This window comes from Chiloscyllium plagiosum, unplaced genomic scaffold (genome assembly GCF_037043375.1).
Source record: "Chiloscyllium plagiosum isolate Xiang-an unplaced genomic scaffold, Cpla_swu_hap1 HiC_scaffold_35, whole genome shotgun sequence".
Taxonomy (NCBI): Eukaryota; Metazoa; Chordata; class Chondrichthyes; order Orectolobiformes; family Hemiscylliidae; genus Chiloscyllium; species Chiloscyllium plagiosum.
In genome coordinates this window covers 7810799-7827394 of record NW_028270173.1, presented here as the reverse complement: position 1 = coordinate 7827394, position 16596 = coordinate 7810799, and the positions used below count along the sequence as shown (strand labels likewise).

The following is a 16596-nucleotide window of genomic DNA, read 5'->3' as shown; positions in this document are numbered from 1 at the left end:
ATGGGGGGATGGAGTTACTGAAGAAGTGGAGTTGGGGGATGGAGTGACTGAGGGATGAGGGGATGGGGGTATGAAGGTCATGAAGGAATGAGGAAGGGGCGATGGAGTTACTGAGGGAGTGGAGATGGGGGAATGGAGATTCTGAAGGAATTGGGGTGGGGCATGCAGAATGTGGATGGGGAGATGGAGATAAAGGAGTGGGGATAGCCAGGCTAGTGGAGATACTGAATGTTTCGAATTATTGAATTTCCCATCTGCATTTCGGTGAAGTGAACAGGGTGAAAAGCAGCAAGTCAATTTGTATTTCATCAACTTTATGGCATTGTTCACATTGACTGCCCAACACCTGGGTAAATGAACATCAAGGCGTGTGAAAATAAACAGTATTTTTGAAAATCAGAGGACTAAACCGAACCACGTTAAACTCTTAAAATCCCAGGTGCCCACTTGATCATAGTCCGGGGGAGAGGAGTCTGTGTTGACAGCCCGTGAGTTAAACAGTGGGTCGACCATGGGATAAATGATGTTCAGTGAGTCTCACTTATCCAAATTCACCATCCTGAGGGCCTTTCTGTTATTCAGCAGGAGCTTATAGTCCTTAGATCAGTTTGTCTATTGTTCATCAGCGGCAGTGTAATTTTAAAGTGGTCTCTCTTTGTCCCTAACTGACTGGATGTGGGAGAGGGACCATTTGGGGGTATTGTCAGATTGGGATGTTTTGGGGAGGTACACTGCCCTGAATCCTCTTCCCTGGTGTCAGTCTCAGCCCTGATACTATGTGGAGAAAGCAGGCTCACACACTGTTGTAGACAGAAGCTCAATCTTGTTTGTGCAATGCGTTTATTCTATTTAAGTTAATAGCTATTTACATCATGTCTAAGACAGCTGATTCGAGAGTGTGGTGCTGGAAAAGCACAGCAGGTCAGGCTGCATCCGAGGAGCAGGAGAATCAACGTTTCGGGCAATGAAGGGCTTATGCCCAAAACGTCAATTGTCCTTCTCCTCAGATGCTGCCTGACCTGCTGTGCTTTTCCAGCACCACACTCTTGACTCTGATCTCCAGCATCTGTAGTCCTCACTTTCTCCTAGTAAGATAGCTGATTGTCAGGCTCAACATAAGAGTAACTATTTTAGCTACAGGCTGTTAACACAAAGGAGTTTACCATGGGTATTGGGTAATTCTTTTATGTCCTAACTGCTTTATACAACACGGTGGTAGTGGGTTGGGGGTGGGGAACAATGAAATATCATCGGACTTGTCCCCAGGATGGCTGGATTGTCTTATGTACAGAGATTGGGACGGTGTTCTTTAGTGCTACAAAGAGTAAGAGGTGATCTCATTGAAACTTAAGAAGTATTTAAAGAGAAAGACAGGGCAAGATCCCCTATTGGGGATTCCCAAACCAGGGGCCACAATCTGGAAATAAGAGGGATGCCACTTTGAACCAAGATAGGAGTTTTGTTTTCCTCAGAAGGTCATGAACCTTTGGAATGCTCTCCTACAGATGGCTGAGGAATCTAACCTTTGAGTCTGTTTAGAGTTTGATGAATTTCTAATTGCTAGTGGTGGACAAAGTGCTGGGAACAGAATGGCTAGTAGACATGGAAAGGTTCAATCAGCCATGATTATATTAAATGGCAGATGGCCTAAACTGCCCGTGTAACAACTGATAGCAGTGATCATGGTGGTCATCATTAAGTTCATACCCATGTTAAATCTCACCAGCTAGTGCTCAGAGGATTAGACTGGGTCTGTGGTATGCGAACCCCAGAACATTACCACTTTATAACCGCCTCCTAATGGGGGGAGGAATGAAATGCCAGCTCTGACCCACAGATTGGAAATGTGGCTGGATGGTTGTAATTCCTGCTTGTCTTTTCTGCTGGCTCCTCAGGAATGGTGGAACGAGTGTTCCCAGGGTGGTGGGATTGTGCTGTGCTGGTGTTTTTGGACTATCATAGGAGTTGTTCCGATCAGTCAGAGCAACGGTTTGGATTCCAATACAATTCCTGGTTTAAACACGAGAAGGGAACTATAAACCCTGGCAATGGTGTATATGTGAAGCTGTCGGATCAGTGTTCCAGAAAATAAACCATTCCATCAGATATTCTAGTCAGGAGTGTAAACTTCAGCAGCAACAGGGAGGGGGGTAAATGGGGAAGGAACAGGATCAGGTCAGGGGAGGGTGGTAAATGCTGATTTCCCCGGGGAGGGGGATATATTGGGTTGTGGAGGGGAATGTTAATTTCCCTGGGGGAGTGTATTGGAGAGGGGTGTGAATGCTGGGTTCCCCGAGGGGTGGGATGCATCAGGGAGGGGGGGGGGGGGTGAATGCTGATTTCCCCAGGGGTGGTGATGTATTGGGGAGCGGAGGTGAATGTTTGGTTCTCCAGGGAGGGGGACGTAGTGGGGAGGGAGGTGGGGTGAATGCTGGGTTCTCCAGGGAGGGGAGGTGAATGCTGGGTTCCCTGTGGAGGGGGTGGGGGGGGAGGGTGAAAACTGATTTCCCAGGGTGGGGGGAGGTGAATGCTGGATTCCCCAGTGGGGTGGGTGTATTAAGGAGGAGAGGGGGGGAGGCTAATTTCCCCTATGGGTGTAATTTGGGGGTGGGGGAATGCTGATTTCCTAGGGGTGGAGGGGGGATGTATTGGTGAGGGGGGGGGGGGTGAATGCTAGTTTCCCAGGGATGGGATGTATTTGGGGAGAGGGATGAATACTGATTTCTGTGGGGGGGGGAGTTTATTAGGGGGGGGTGAATGCTGATTTCCCCGGGGAGGTGTTTATTGGGGAGGGGGGGTGAATACTGATTTCCACGGGGGTGTGTGGGAAGTGTATTAGGGAGGGGGGTGAATACTGATTTCTCTGAGGCAGGGGAGTTATTGGGGAGGAGGGTGATTGCTGATTTCGCCCGGGGGGGGGGGGGGGGGGGGAGTTATTGGAGAGGGGATGATTGCTGATTTCCCCAGGGGGAGGTTTATTGGGGAGGGGGATGAATACTGATTTCCCCGGGGGGATGTTTATTAGGGAGGGGGTGAATATTGATGTCCCCAGGGGTGGGTGTTTATTGGGGAGGGGGGGTGAACATTGATTTCCCTGGAGGGTGAATGTTTATTAGGGAGGGGAGTGAATACTGATTTCCCTGAGGGGTGTTTATTGGGGAGGGGGGTGAATGCTGAAGTCCCGGGGGTGGGGGGGAGATGAGTGGACATGGGGGGGGGGTGCCTCTTAGTTGTGATGTCCCCCTACCACTCCACCAGCTGGACAGCCAAGCTGTGAGGAGCCCAGGAGCTATCCTGGCCATTTGCTGTAACCTCTGACCCCTCCCCCAGGCTGAGAGTCCCAGTCTGCACTGCCCTGTCTCCCACTGTTGGTGCCTCATCCCCACAGCCCCTCGGGAAAACACGGAACTCCACCTACCCGTTGCTCCAATCATTCTCCATGCATCCCCAGGCACGTGGGCGTTGCTGTCAAAACCTGCATTTATTTCCCTCCTAATTTCCAGTAACTGTGTGCCTTCTCGTTAAGGAGTGAGTGTGAGAGAGAGAGAGGTGGGGGGAGGGAGAGATACTGAGAGGCTGCTAACTTCTCATTGGCCTCATGGTGTTGCTCCTGGAGAGTGGGCACATCAGTGCTCATTACACAGTCTCTGAAATATTACAGGTCTCTTATTAACACAGCAATTGCTTCCTACCTCATACTCGTGGTGAAGTATTTCCAAATCCTTCCTGCTGAGAAAGTGCATCTCTTACATGTGAAAGTTGACTGCAAGAACAGCAGAGGTGGCAGAATTGAATTTATTTTCTCAACAACTCGGCATGGGAGGGAGGTTTGACTGCTATTTACCGTTTATTGCCAATCCCATAGTTTCCCAGAGAGAGCACGGAGCTGCACTCTGCTCTAACCACGGTATCATCATCATCATCTTCATCATCATTTTCAGGTTAGATACACCCACATGTTTGGGATATGGGATTGCAGGACGTGGATGAGACGGGAGTGCGGGGTTAATGTCACTGGATTGGGTGAGGCCAAATTGGAAGAGGTTGAAACTCCAGGCATATGGCCTCGGATCCCAGCATGGCAGGTGGTGGAACTTCCACTTGAATGAAACGAGCATTTTTACAATGCAAACAGAAAAGTGCAGGTGAAATTCAGCAGGTCTGGCAGCATCTGTTAACTCTGTTTCTCTCACCACAGATGCTGCCAGACCTGCTGAATTTCTTCAGCACTTTCTGCTTTGTTCCAGATTTCCAGCATCTCCAGTTCTTTGGTTTGCCATTGTTAGAAATTCCTCCTTATCTGTGTCTGAAATGAAAGGCCCTCGCCATTGGACTCTGCCTCACACAAGGGGAAACACGGTCTGAGCATCTCCCCTATTGACCAGCGCAGAAACCTGTACGTTTCAATCAGATCATCTCTCTTTCTCAACTTCAATGAGTATTGGGACAGCCAGCACACACATTCCTCCAAAGTTAACCATCCCTTCTCAGGAATCAGTCCCAGTGAACCTTCACTGCTTCTAATGCACGGATGTCCCTCCTTAAGGAAAGTGAGTATGTCACAGTAAAAGTGCTCTCTCCTGTACGGTTGTGATAAGACTTCTCATTTGAGGCTGCTTCCCTGCTACGTTCCACCCGGCTTCCTCGTGTCTCACAAACATTTTGTGAATCATGGGACAGTGACGCTCAAATCCCTCGGTACTGCAGCATTCTGCAGACTCCCTCTAAAACTCCTTTCTCCTCGTCTTCCTGCCAAAGTGGTCGATCTCCCACTTTTTCCCTACCTTGTAAACATTTGCCCTCCCTCAGCCTGTCTGTATAACTCTGCAGACCCTTTTGACTATCCTCACAACTGAGTCTCCTCCCTTCCCTTGTAACCAGAATTGGTTGGTAAATAGTTGATAGCTCTGATCCCCAATGATCCACCATTCGAATCGGTCAACTTGAAAAATGACCCATTTATCCCTCTCTTTGTTTGCTGTTAGTTTAATCCATGCCAACCAACCCCATCATCACCAGCTCTCGGGGTAACGCTTTGTGCGGATACTTGAATACTTGTCATACAGTACAGAAGGGGCTCTTCGGCCCATCAAGTCTGCACTGCCAAAAATACAACAAATCTCCACGAGTTCCCCTTTCCTGCACTAGGCCCAAAGCCTTGAATGTCATGGCACTTCAAATGCTCACCTAAACATCTCCTAAAGGGTTTGAGATTTTCCGCTCCCCTCCCTAGCAGTGCAGTCCAGATCCCTCTCCCCACCCTCTGGATGAAGATGTTTTTCCTCAGATCCCCTCAAAATCTCCTTTCACCTTAAAAATGTGTTGACACTTTTTATAAGTGTGTTTGCCCTTATTATTGGCCCTTTGACTAATGGCTGTTTCTGCTTCCTATCCACCCTGATCATGCCTGTCATATTTCAATTAAAAAATCACACAACACCAATCGAAAAAGCACACTAGTGCTTCCCAATAAATCTGTTGGACTATAACCTGGTGTTGTGTGATTTGTAACTTTGTTCACCCCAGTCTAACACCAGCTCCTCCACTTCATGTCATGTCTTTGACACCACACTCTGGAAGGATATGTTTGTATTGAAGGTATCACCACTGAGACTCACTGGGATGAGGAGGCTGTCCTATGAGGGAGGGGGAGTAAACTGTGTCAATAATCTTTGGTGTTTAGAAACATGAGAAACGATCTCATTGAGACATTCAAGATCCTGAGGGAGAGGGGTAGATACTGCGAGATTGTTACCTCCTGGGCTCAGGAACACAGAGGCACAACCTCAGGATAACAGACCGATTGTTCAGGACTGAGATAAGGCGAAAGTACTTCACACAGAGTTGTGGACCTTTGGAGTTCTCGATCTGAGAATGTTGTGGATTTTCCGAAGGTTAAGTGTAACTAAGGCTGGGACAGCCAAAGGTTTGCTCTCGGGGAGTGAAGGAACAGATGGGAAAGAGGGTTTGAAACTCAAGGTTGACTGCGATTGTGTTAAATGGTGCTTCAGGCTCAAGGGGCTGAGTGGCCCAATCCCGCTCCTGATTCCAGTGCTTTATCTTAAAGGTGCTATATCAATGTAGGATGTTGTTGCTGCGGGATCAGCAGTTGTGTACAGGTATTGGGTCGGGGTGGGGTTGGGGGGTGCTCGGTGTCAGAACGACTAGAAACAGTCCTGTCCTCACCATCCGAACCTGGTGGGGTGGAAGTGCAGAGAGAAACATTGAAATATAGAAACTAGGAGCAGGACGAGGCCATTTGGCCCTTCAGGGCTGCTCCATGATGCTATCAGCTTATGGCTGATTAACCAGTTCCGTACCCCATTCCCAAATTTCTGCTCAAACCCTTTGAGCCCTTTAGCTTGAAAAATGATATCTGATTCTTTTTCCAAAATGTTCAATGTTTTGGCCTGGATCGCTTTCTGTGGATGACAATTCCACAGGCTCACCATTCCCTGGGTGAAGACATTGTTCCTCCTCTCAGTCTGGAACGGTTTACCCCATATCCTTAGATTCTCACCCTGGTTCTATACTCGCCCGTCTTCAGGAACATTCAGAAAGGACTGAACTCCTTACAAAGGGGAGAAAAAGCAATGGGATTTCTGAAGGAGAACATCAAAAGAACGCTTCCCCACTAATCTCCCCCTCTTTCCTCTTGATGGCTTTTGTCACACAGACCTTGAGCTCCCTGCCAGCCACGGCTGTCTCTTTCCCTTTGAAAGGATGTAATTAAGAGATGAAGGCCCTGGAACAGGAGAGCACATTGTGTGCTCCATACAGTGCCGGGCAGATCAATAAAACATGCTCACAGCTGCAGAACTGAGGGATGGCTCGGTTGATGGCGTGTGCAGTAAGTGTTAGCAGCAGCTCCATTTGCTGCAATCTCATCACAAGAGGAGAAGACTACAGCGAGGAGCCGACAAAGTAATGCCGGGAGAGCTAGCCCACACCGAGAGCTCACTGTCATCTCCTGCACAATTTGGCAGCAGATTTGTAACCAGCTCCCGACCAGCTCCAGGATATTCCCAGGATGACCGTGTCTCTCACCGCCTCATTCCTTGGATTTGTAGTGAGTACGTTCCGACTCCCATTTGCATTTCTCTCCCGATGTTTCACTCTGAACTTCCGTGCACGGCCACCCTAGATCTGGAGAATTGTTTGCCCGGGGATGTCGGGGTCGGGTGGGTGGTGAGGTGGGGAGTAGGGTTTCGAAACGGATCTTGTTTCCGTCTGGGAGGACGTGGTGTTGCTGGCATGGTCAGTCACCTGTCACCTAGACCTCTGCCCGTGCCCCTTCGGGTGGTGATCAGGCCGTCCCTGGCACCGTGGCACTGCGTTAGGTTGGAGACGTTTCCAAAATATTGGACGTTGCAGAACTTGAGTCATTGAACACGTCTCTGAGCCAGGACCAACATTGACTGTCGGGAGAGGGGTGTCGGTTGTTTTAACGGGCAGGTGGTCAGGAGTTCATATCCACACTTTGAAGCAATTATTGATTGCAATTAAATAGTCTTTTTAAACTAAAATTTCATTTGGAGGAATTGCTAGGCAACATCCTGAACCAAACCCACGTGGCGATGTTTGGACAATTGGCCGTGACAGTTCTGAGTCAATGAGTGTGTGTGAGTGAGTGAGTGGGTGAGTGAGTGGATGAGTGGGAGAGTGAGTGGGAGAGTGAGTGGATGAGTGGGAGAGTGAGTGGGTGAGTGGATGAGTGGGAGAGTGAATGGATGAGTGGGAGAGTGAGTGGATGAGTGGGATAGAGTGGGAGAGTGAGTGGATGAGTGGGAGAGTGAGTGGATGAGTGGGAGAGTGAGTGGATGGGTGAGTGGATGAGTGGGTGAGTGGGTGAGTGAGTGGGAGAGAGTGGATGAGTGGGAGAGTGAGTGGATGAGTGGATGAGTGAGTGGGAGAGTGAGTGGATGAGTGGGAGAGTGAGTGGGTGAGTGGATGAGTGGGAGAGTGAGTGGATGAGTGGGTGAGTGAGTGGGAGAGTGAGTGGATGAGTGGGAGAGTGAGTGGGTGAGTGGATGAGTGGGAGAGTGAGTGGATGAGTGGGAGAGTGAGTGGATGAGTGGGATAGAGTGGGAGAGTGAGTGGATGAGTGGGAGAGTGAGTGGATGAGTGGGAGAGTGAGTGGATGGGTGAGTGGATGAGTGGGTGAGTGGGTGAGTGAGTGGGAGAGAGTGGATGAGTGGGAGAGTGAGTGGATGAGTGGGTGAGTGGGTGAGTGAGTGGGCGAGTGAGTGAGTGGATGAGTGGGAGAGTGGGTGGGTGAGTGGATGAGTGGGAGAGTGAGTGGATGAGTGGGAGAGTGAGTGGATGAGTGGGAGAGTGAGTGGATGAGTGGGAGAGTGAGTGGGAGAGTGAGTGGATGAGTGGGTGAGTGAGTGGGTGAGTGGGTGAGTGAGTGGGAGAGAGTGGATGAGTGGGAGAGTGAGTGGGTGAGTGAGTGGGAGAGTGAGTGGGTGAATGGATGAGTGGGTGAGTGAGTGGGAGAGTGAGTGGGTGAGTGGATGAGTGGGAGAGTAAGTGGATGAATGGGTGAGTGATGAGTGGGTGAGTGGATGAGTGAGTGAGTGGATGAGTGAGTGAGTGGATGAGTGAGTGAGTGGATGAGTGGGTGAGTGAGTGGGAGAGTGAGTGGATGAGTGGGAGAGTGAGTGGAAGAGTGGGAGAGTGAGTGGGTGAGTGAGTTGGTGAGTGGGTGAGTGAGTGGGAGAGTGAGTTGGTGAGTGGATGAGTGGGAGAGTGAGTGGGAGAGTGAGTGGGAGAGTGAGTGGGAGAGTGAGTGGATGAGTGGGAGAGTGAGTGGGTGAGTGGATGAGTGGGGGGGTGAGTGGGTGAGTGGATGAGTGGGAGAGTGAGTGGGAGAGTGAGTGGGAGAGTGAGTGGGAGAGTGAGTGGGAGAGTGAGTGGGAGAGTGAGTGGGAGAGTGAGTGGGTGAGTGAGTGGGTGAGTGGATGAGTGAGTGGGTGAGTGGGAGAGTGAGTGGATGAGTGGGAGAGTGAGTGGGTGAGTGGATGAGTGGGTGGGTGAGTGGATGAGTGGGTGAGTGAGTGAGTGGGAGAGTGTGGGTGAGTGGGTGAGTGGATGAGTGGGTGAGTGAGTGGGAGAGTGAGTTGGTGAGTGGATGAGTGGGAGAGTGAGTGGGAGAGTGAGTGGGAGAGTGAGTGGGAGAGTGAGTGGATGAGTGGGAGAGTGAGTGGGTGAGTGGATGAGTGGGGGGGTGAGTGGGTGAGTGAGTGAGTGGGAGAGTGTGGGTGAGTGTGTGAGTGGATGAGTGGGAGAGTGAGTGGGTGAGTGAGTGGGTGAGTGAGTGGGTGAGTGAGTGGGTGAGTGGGAGAGTGAGTGGATGAGTGGGAGAGTGAGTGGGTGAGTGGATGAGTGGGTGGGTGAGTGGATGAGTGGGTGAGTGAGTGAGTGGGAGAGTGTGGGTGAGTGGGTGAGTGGATGAGTGGGAGAGTGGGAGAGTGAGTGAGTGGGAGAGTGAGTGGATGAATGGGAGAATGAGTGGGTGAGTGCATGAGTGTGTGTGTGAGTAGGTGAGTGAGTGGATGAGTGGGTGAGTGAGTGGGAGAGTGAGTTGGTGAGTGGATGAGTGGGTGAGTGAGTGAGTGGGAGAGTGAGTGAGTGGGAGAGTGAGTGGGTGAGTGGATGAGTGAGTGGGAGAGTGAGTGGGTGAGTGGATGAGTGAGTGGGAGAGTGAGTGAGTGGGAGAGTGAGTGGGTGAGTGGATGAGTGAGTGGGAGAGTGAGTGGGTGAGTGGATGAGTGGGTGAGTGAGTGGATGAGTGGGTGAGTGGATGAGTGGGTGAGTGAGTGAGTGGGAGAGTGTGGGTGAGTGGGTGAGTGGATGAGTGGGAGAGTGAGTGGGAGAGTGAGTGGGTGAGTGGATGAGTGGGTGAGTGAGTGGGAGAGTGAGTGGATGAATGGGAGAATGAGTGGGTGAGTGCATGAGTGTGTGTGTGAGTAGGTGAGTGAGTGGATGAGTGGGTGAGTGAGTGGGAGAGTGAGTTGGTGAGTGGATGAGTGGGTGAGTGAGTGAGTGGGAGAGTGAGTGGGAGAGTGAGTGAGTGGGAGAGTGAGTGGGTGAGTGGATGAGTGAGTGGGAGAGTGAGTGGGTGAGTGGATGAGTGAGTGGGAGAGTGAGTGAGTGGGAGAGTGAGTGGGTGAGTGGATGAGTGAGTGGGAGAGTGGATGAGTGAGTGGGAGAGTGAGTGGGTGAGTGGATGAGTGGGTGAGTGAGTGGATGAGTGGGAGAGTGAGTGGGTGAGTGGATGAGTGGTAGAGTGAGTGGATGAGTGGGAGAGTGAGTGGATGAGTGGGAGAGTGAGTGGATGAGTGGGATAGAGTGGGAGAGTGAGTGGATGAGTGGGAGAGTGAGTGGATGAGTGGGAGAGTGAGTGGGAGAGTGAGTGGATGAGTGGGTGGGTGAGTGGGAGAGAGTGGATGAGTGGGAGAGTGATTGGGTGAGTGGATGAGTGGGAGAGTGAGTGGATGAATGGTTGAGTGGATGAGTGGATGAGTGGGTGAGTGGGTGAGTGAGTGGGAGAGAGTGGATGAGTGGGAGAGTGATTGGGTGAGTGGATGAGTGGGAGAGTGAGTGGATGAATGGTTGAGTGGATGAGTGGATGAGTGTATGAGTGGGTGAGTGTATGAGTGGGTGAGTGGATGAGTGGGTGAGTGGATGAGTGGGTGAGTGAGTGGATGAGTGGGTGAGTGAGTGGGAGAGTGAGTGGATGAGTGGGAGAGTGAGTGGGTGAGTGGATGAGTGAGTGGGTGAGTGAGTGGGTGAGTGAGTGGGTGAGTGGGTGAGTGGGAGAGTGAGTGGGAGAGTGAGTGGGTGAGTGGATGAGTGGGTGAGTGAGTGGGAGAGTGAGTGGATGAATGGGAGAATGAGTGGGTGAGTGGATGAGTGTGTGTGTGTGAGTAGGTGAGTGAGTGTGTGAGTGGGTGAGTGAGTGGGTGAGTGGATGAGTGGGTGAGTGAGTGGGAGAGTGAGTTGGTGAGTGGATGAGTGGGAGAGTGAGTGAGTGGGAGAGTGAGTGGATGAGTGTGTGTGTGTGAGTGGGTGAGTGAGTGAGTGAGTGGGAGAATGAGTGGATGAGTGTGTGTGTGAGTGGGTGAGTGAGTGAGTGAGTGGGAGAGTGAGTGGGTGAGTGAATGTGCAAGTGAATGAGTGGGTGAGTGGGTGTGAATGGGTTAGTAGGTGGGTGCGTGAGTGTGTGTGTGAGTGGGTGGGTGTTGCACTAGATGGGGTTGATATGGTGGAGCCCACGGATGGTGCCTGCTAATGAGTGCAGGCATTGCCAGCAGAAGCTAAATAAAGAGCTGGAGCTCATTAAGCCTCCCTGTGTGATTGATGGAGCTTCCCCTGTTGAATGTCGCTTGGAGGCTGTGTTGCGTTCTTTATCGAGCTCATTAAAGCCATCTTCTCTCAGAAACAGTGTGGCAGCAGATGCTCATTAGCAAGGACGCCACTTGGTTTACAATCGTTCCTTCTCATTCTCCATCTGAAACGGGAAGAATTTCACTCCCTCAGTCCTCAAGCTGCCAGCCCAGAGCAGCTTTTAACATTCTGAAGGAGCTCTGTTATGCTCAGCACACTCTGCAATTTGAGCCCTCCCCCCTTAAAACTCTCACATTCCCACGGCACCTTTCCATATAAACACAGGAAATGTAACACCTTAATGTCCAGGAGAGCAGACATTCCTTCCAGGGGAAGTGGTGATTTGCACACACAAATTTCAATTTGCTGCTCGCAATGTGGTCTCCTTTGCAGAACGCCTCTGCTCAGTCCTCAGACCTGCACCCCCCCCTCCCCCCAGCTTCCTGTGACTCCTCATGTTAATTCACTAACACTGACATCTCTGTCCTTAGCCTGTAGTACTCCTCCAATGGGGCTCAACATCAGGTTGCCGAACCTTTTAATGAGGCACTAGCCAGCTCTCCCAGACCAACACTGAGATTCCCCACATCAGATCAGAATTTCTCCACCCTTTCTAGCTCTTTTACCTTGTTCATCTGTCCTCTCTTGCTCGTTCAGTCAGCAGTACACCAGGACTTCCTTGGTTCCTTTATTTCCCTTCTCCCATCCTCATCGCCTTTCCGTTTGGCTCACTCAGACCAGCCCTTCGGAGAATGAAAGTCTCCAGTTTGCCATCCTATCACAGACCTTCCTTTTTTCCTTGTCCCACCCTTGCCTTCCTTAAAATCTATTCTGTATCAACCTTCTCCCAGTTCCGGTGAAAGGTCGCAGATCTGAATCATTAACTCACTTGCTCTAAGCTGCTGTGTATTCCCAATATTTTCTGACTATTTTACAGATCTCCAGCATTCCCAATACTCCACTTTCCAACTTTCCTCAGAAAGAAGGTATATATCATACCTTCTGCGACTGCAGGATGTTCCAGAATGTTCCATAGCCACTATTCTACTTCAGATAGCCAAGCCGTGAGGACTAGGACTGTGTCTCTACTGTTGTAACTTCAGAGACACTGAAACCATATTATTCAAGGTTAACTTTTATTAATTATAGATGTTTGGGAGGATAGGACTTCCTTTTTATTCATTCATGGGTTGAGGGTGTCGCTGGTTGGACCAGCATTTATTACCTATCCCGCATTGCCTAGAGGATGGTTAAGAGTCAACCACATTACTGTGGGTCTGGAGTCACATGTAGGCCAGACCAGGTAAGGATGACAGTTTCCTTCCCTAAAGGATATTAGTGAACCAGATGGGGTTTTCCGCCAATCGACAATGGATTCATGGTCATCATTAGAATCTCCATTCCAGATATTTTATTGAACCCATGCCCCAGAACGTTATCTGGGTCTCTGGGTTAACTGCCCAGCAATAATATCACTAGGCCATTGCCTCCCTCTGAGTATTGTTCAAGTCATCCGGAATCATGTTCACGAACCTGTTCTCGTTAACTGAACAGACAGTGGCTTAAATTGAAGAGCTTCCTATCTTGGCAAACGTCACATTCCCTTGGAACTATTTGTTCAGTGCAAACTTTGAACAAGTCAATTATTTTGTGCTTATTCATTACTGCATTATTGCTTTATGAAGCCCTTTATCGGGCAATCCTAATCTTTCTATCTGTGGTTCCCATGCCAACCATATGTTCTTGGAAATATTTCCCTATCTCTCTCAGAGGTGAGACTGACAGACACACAAACCCACTCACAGGTTCTGCGTGGAGCTTCCAACATTGTTTTAGATGCACATAGAGGGCAGAGTGGCCTCTTTGCGGATCATGCCGTTTTTCTTCCTGATGCTGATGGTGAAACCAAATGCAGTTGAAACTTTATTGCTGGAACAGCGCAGCAGGTCAGGCAGCATCCAGGGAACAGGAGATTCGACGTTTCGGGCACAGGCCCTTCTTCAGGAATGAGCAGAGAGTGTTCAGCAGGAGAAGATAAAAGGTAGGGAGGAGGGACTTGGAGGAGGGGCATTGGAAATGTGATAGGTGGAAAGAGGTCAAGGTGAGGGTGATAGGTCGGAGTAGGATGGAGGCGGAGAGGTCAAGAAGAAGACTGCAGGTCAGGAAGGCGGTGCCGGGCTGGAGGGATTCGGCTGAGACAAGGTGGGGGGAAGGGGGATGAAGAAACTGGTGAAGTCCAAGTTCATCCCCTGTGGTTGGAGGGTTCCCAGTCGGAAGATAAGACGCTCCTCCTCCGACCGTCGCGTTGTTGTGGTTTGGCGGTGGATGAGTCCAATGACCTGCATATCCTCGGTGGAGTGGGAGGGGGAGTTGAAATGCTGTGCTACAGGGTGGTTGGGTTGGTTCGTCCGGGTGGCCCAGAGGTGCTCTCTGAATCGCTCCGCAAGTAGGCGGCCTGTCTCCCCAATATAGAGGAGGCCACACCGGCTGCAGCGGATGCAGTAGATGATGTGGGTGGAGGTGCAGGTGAATCTGTGGCGGATATGGAAGTTTCCTTTGGGGCCTTGGAGAGAAGTGAGGGGGGAGGTGTGGGCGCAAGTGTTGCACCTCCTGCGGTTGCAAGGGAAGGTGCCGGGAGTGGAGGTTGGGTCGGTGGGGGGGTGTGGATCTGACAAGGGAGTCGCGGAGGGAGTGGTCTCTACGGAAAGCTGATAGGGGAGGGGAGGGAAATATATCCTTGGTGCTGGGGTCTGTTTGGAGGTGGCGGAAGTGACGGCGGATGATGCGCTGTACATGGAGATTGGTGGGGTGGTAGGTGAGGACCAGTGGGGTTCTGTCCTGGTGGCGGTTGGAGGGGCGGGGCTCAAGGGCGGAGGAGCGGGAAGTGGAGGAGATGCGGTGGAGGGCACCGTCGACCACGTCGGGGGGGAAAATTGCGGTCCTTGAAGAAGGAGGCCATCTGTGTTGTACATATTTTGAACTGGTCCTCCTGGGAGCAGATGCGGCGGAGACGAAGGAATTGGGAGAATGGGATGGCGTTTTTACAGGGGGCAGGATGGGAGGAGGTGTAGTCCAGGTAGCTGTGGGAGTCGGTTGGTTTGTAGAAGATGTCCGTGTTGATTCGGTCGCCTGAGATAGAAACAGAAAGGTCTAGGAAGGGGAGGGAGGAGTCCGAGACTGTCTAGGTGAATTTGAGGTCGGGGTGGAAGGTGTTAGTGTAGTGGATGAACTGTTCAACCTCCTCGTGGGAGCACGAGGTAGCGGCGATACAGTCATCAATGTAACGAAGGAAAAGTTGGGGGGTGGGGCCAGTGTAGTTGCGGAAGATGGATTGTTCCACATACCCTACGAATAGGCAGGCATAGCTGGGGCTCATGCGGGTGCCCATGGCTACTCCTTTTGTTTGGAGAAAGTGGGAGGATTGGAAAGAAAAGTTGTTCAGGGTGAGGACCAGTTCGGTCAGTCGAAGGAGGGTGTCGGTGGAAGGGTACTGAGTGGTACGGCGGGAAAGGAAGAAGCGGAGTGCTTTGAGTCCTACACCTCCATCCCCCATCACGAAGGACTCAAAGCACTCCGCTTCTTCCTTTCCCGCCGTACCACCCAGTACCCTTCCACCGACACCCTCCTTCGACTGACCGAACTGGTCCTCACCCTGAACAACTTTTCTTTCCAATCCTCCCACTTTCTCCAAACAAAAGGAGTAGCCATGGGCACCCGCATGGGCCCCAGCTATGCCTGCCTCTTCGTAGGGTATGTGGAACAATCCATCTTCCGCAACTACACTGGCCCCACCCCCCATCTTTTCCTTCGCTACATTGATGACTGGATCGGCGCTACCTCGTGCTCCCACGAGGAGGTTGAACAGTTCATCCACTACACTAATACCTTCCACCCCGACCTCAAATTCACCTGGACAGTCTCGGACTCCTCCCTCCCCTTCCTAGACCTTTCTGTTTCTATCTCAGGCGACCGAATCAACACGGACATCTTCTACAAACCAACCGACTCCCACAGCTACCTGGACTACACCTCCTCCCATCCTGCCCCCTGTAAAAACGCCATCCCATTCTCCCAATTCCTTCGTCTCCGCCGCATCTGCACCCAGGAGGACCAGTTCAAAATACGTACAACACAGATGGCCTCCTTCTTCAAGGACCGCAATTTTCCCCCCCGACGTGGTCGACGGTGCCCTCCACTGCATCTCCTCCACTTCCCGCTCCTCCGCCCTTGAGCCCCGCCCCTCCAACCGCCACCAGGACAGAACCCCACTGGTCCTCACCTACCACCCCACCAATCTCCATGTACAGCGCATCATCCGCCGTCACTTCTGCCACCTCCAAACAGACCCCAGCACCAAGGATATATTTCCCTCCCTTCCCCTATCAGCTTTCCGTAGAGACCACTCCCTCCGCGACTCCCTTGTCAGATCCACACCCCCCACCGACCCAACCTCCACTCCCGGCACCTTCCCTTGCAACCGCAGGAGGTGCAACACTTGCGCCCACACCTCCCCCCTCACTTCTCTCCAAGGCCCCAAAGGAAACGTCCATATCCGCCACAGATTCACCTGCACCTCCACCCACATCATCTACTGCATCCGCTGCAGCCGATGTGGCCTCCTCTATACTGGGGAGACAGGCCGCCTACTTGCGGAGCGATTCAGAGAGCACCTCTGGGCCACCCGGACGAACCAACCCAACCACCCTGTAGCACAGCATTTCAACTCCCCCTCCCACTCCACCGAGGATATGCAGGTCATTGGACTCATCCACCGCCAAACCACAACAACGCGACGGTCGGAGGAGGAGCGTCTTATCTTCCGACTGGGAACCCTCCAACCACAGGGGATGAACTTGGACTTCACCAGTTTCTTCATCCCCCCCTCCCCCCACCTTGTCTCAGCCGAATCCCTCCAGCCCGGCACCGCCTTCCTGACCTGCAGTCTTCTTCTTGACCTCTCCGCCTCCATCCTACTCCGACCTATCACCCCCACCTTGACCTCTTTCCACCTATCACATTTCCAACACCCCTCCTCCAAGTCCCTCCTCCCTACCTTTTATCTTCTCCTGCTGAACACTCTCTGCTCATTCCTGAAGAAGGGCCTGTGCCCGAAATGTCGAATCTCCTGTTCCCTGGATGCTGCCTGACCTGCTGCGCTGTTCCAGCAATAAAGTTTCAACTTTGATCTCCAGCATCTGCAGACCT

At 51.6% G+C, this 16596-nt stretch overlaps 1 protein-coding gene across 2 annotated transcripts in view; it reads left to right on the top strand.

Annotated features, from left to right (window-relative positions):
* LOC122541492 (regulator of G protein signaling 3-like) overlaps positions 1-16596 on the top strand; it is a 103056-nt gene that overhangs the window by 30194 nt on the left and 56266 nt on the right. The window contains exon 1 of one of the 2 annotated variants that reach the window (XM_043678305.2): positions 6826-7073. The exons of the other annotated variant lie outside the window; for it this stretch is intronic. The gene's annotated coding sequence lies outside the window, so the exon portion shown is untranslated. Of the gene's footprint in view, positions 1-6825; positions 7074-16596 lie in introns of those variants that run through there. 2 annotated transcript variants of the gene reach the window in all.